Source organism: Macadamia integrifolia, chromosome 6 (genome assembly GCF_013358625.1).
Source record: "Macadamia integrifolia cultivar HAES 741 chromosome 6, SCU_Mint_v3, whole genome shotgun sequence".
In the NCBI taxonomy this organism is placed as follows: Eukaryota; Viridiplantae; Streptophyta; class Magnoliopsida; order Proteales; family Proteaceae; genus Macadamia; species Macadamia integrifolia.
The window spans coordinates 4,220,056-4,222,704 of NC_056562.1; the positions used below are offsets into that span (position 1 = coordinate 4,220,056).

At 36.6% G+C, this 2,649-nt stretch overlaps 1 protein-coding gene across 2 annotated transcripts in view; it reads left to right on the forward strand.

Annotated features, from left to right (window-relative positions):
- The first annotated feature begins 1,930 nt into the window (after window positions 1–1,930).
- The window catches only part of LOC122081169 (DNA-directed RNA polymerases I and III subunit RPAC1-like), a 46,164-nt gene continuing 45,445 nt past the window's right edge, over window positions 1,931–2,649 (forward strand). The window contains exon 1 of one of the 2 annotated variants that reach the window (XM_042648169.1): window positions 1,931–2,153. The gene's annotated coding sequence lies outside the window, so the exon portion shown is untranslated. The remainder of the gene's footprint in view (window positions 2,154–2,649) is intronic. The other variant, XM_042648168.1, reaches the window with a different exon arrangement.

Genomic DNA, 2,649 nt, shown 5'->3' on the forward strand with positions numbered 1-2,649 from the left:
ACAATGATTAATTGAAACCAAGCTGACATCTCTTCTCTAAGATGGTTCCTCAAACTAACAAGTGGGAAATTTCATTTTCCCGAGCCTGAGAAAGTGCCAACATTGGAAGACCCTAGAGATATTTTAGTTCTTGCTTGAGGGATCTGATTTTGGTTTAAACAATGCCAACACCTCCTCATTCCCTTTCTTGAGAGTGGCTTGACAATTTTCCATCTTGCGATAAAGCCTTCTTATTGCTGAGCCATCACTTGGGAAGGGCCATGCCCTAGATACCATTGGTTTGCATTTAGGGAGATGAAGCCATATTGATTTGATTCAAATCGAAATTAAATAGTAAGGGGCAGATTCACCACTATTCATATCAACAAAGGGGTATGGTTTGAGTTAGGGGTGTCGAAAAAGTCCGATCATCCTAAACCTGCTTTGAGCCCGAACAGGACTTGACTCCTGAGCTGAGATTTCAGCCCATAAGATGGGATAGGGTTGAAAATTTCAGGCCCAAGATTGGGTTGAGCTGGGCTTGGGTTGAGTTCCCAAACCAACACGACCCGACCCAACTCAAACCCAAATCCAACTATGTATATTAAGTATTAATAATATAAATATGTTAATAATTATAAATGGTATTTATAGAAAACAAATCTGTAAAAAATCCTTTGTTTTTCACAATCTACATAAATACGAAAACCTTGATCTTTGACCTCTGCGATGCATTAAAATCAAGCAATCAATTCTATCAAATATAAAATATATATATATATATATACATAAAGCAACCAAGTAACCAATAGTATTGGGCTGGGCTGGGTCAGGCTCCATTAACACCTCCAGTCTGAGTTGATACCAGTACTAACAAGTAAAAAACACTATTACATTTTCAAAATTATTCTGTCAAGCTGCATTATAAAGAGCTCGAGTAAGTTTGATTCTAATTTTATTGTTCCAAGTGAATGTTGGGCCATTCGATCCAAGGAAATCTCAATGTCTATGTCTGTCATTAGCACTCCTATAGCATTGGGATAGCGTATAGAGTTTTTTCTTTCCCTTTTCCTTTTCTATTGAATTATCTTACATTTGACAAATTCATTTTTGCTGAAACATAACATATAGTAAGGAAACCTTAGGGTCTACCCGAACCACAAAATTTATACTTCATCTAATCTACCATGTGGTAGATATTTAGGTCATCTAAGATAAATATGCCAAAGAAATATTTTTCGATCATAGTGATTTTAATAGTTTCATCCACTCGGGTTGCTAAGTGCTGATTCAGTAACTTTTGGTTACTTCCGTCGTTCCTTTAGTTGAGGTATCTACTTTCACTTGTTATGTTAGGTTACTATTGGCCATAAATTTTGTGTTTGATTTTTTTTTTCTTCACAATGTCTTTACCAATGCTATTTCCAAATGGACTTTACTTATCTTAATATAGGTTTTTTTCTTGAGGATCTTCTTAGAATTGTATCTATTTTTTTTGTCCCATGAGGCTGAAAAAATTAAACTCATCCTAGGGCAAGGTTCTAAAACTTGAGATTGGTCTTAGGATTGGTTAAGACCGATATAGATCTAATATCGATTCAGATTGATCTTGATTAGACCATCTTGAACATGTCTACACTTGCCTTTTAATAAAAATAAAAATTTTATGTTTTTACCCTTAGACTATACTTGTATATCGGGGTTGAAAAGGTCAGAATTGAAGATCGTCAAGGTCAATACCGACCCAATTTAACTAATAAAAAAGAATCTGATTCGACCCGATTTTTAAAACCATGATTTAGAGAGATTTTAGGAAAAAGATCCTCTCTAACACCAAAAAACTTTGAATTATGCATCCAAAGGTTGGAGCCTGGAGGCCCAGGTTGTTGGAGAGGGGCCAGATTGCCAATAAAAAGAAAAAGAGAAAACGGTTGCAGCCCAATATTGAAAATTTCCCAACGATTAGGTACCTGTGACGCAATTTACAAAGCGCTCTTCATGCGTTTCTATTATACGTGCGAGTGTGTGACAGTGACACGTCACGTTCCGTTGGCGCCCAGGACTCTGTACTTGGGAAGTGGGATTATGAGAGGCAACGGAGAGTATAAGTTTGAAGCCGGATTGTGAATTTGGAAAGCCACAACTTCGAAGTTCGAAGCTCGACCCAGCCAGTGGTACGATGAGTTTCCCTTCTCTGCGTCCTCGCAATCATTGTTTGCTCACACAATTTTATTTCTTCACTGAATTTTTAACACTAATGCATGAGAAAGTTATGAACTATTTTCATTCTTTCCTGAGGAAATTTTCTTAATTGTTAGTTTTTCATTTGTTGATAAAATCGATTTTAAATGGAGAAAGTTTCAGCTTTCCTAAGTTGAATTCGTAAGTTTACTGAGCAGCTTACGGGTGGAATTAGGATGGGTTTTGCTCACTTCGATTGATTGACATAAGTGTTTCTAGCTTGATAAGAAATTGTTTGATCAAACCATTCTAGGAAGAATAAAGTGAATTTTGTTGCTCTTTTCCTCTTTATGATTCTTCAGTTATTCATTACCTGACTATTCAATTCTTCATATATCTCTGTTTCTTTCTTTCTTTCTCATACTAGATTGTCATACCTGATGCCCCTAATCCACCCCTTCTCCCAACTCCCCCCCAACACACCCCCTC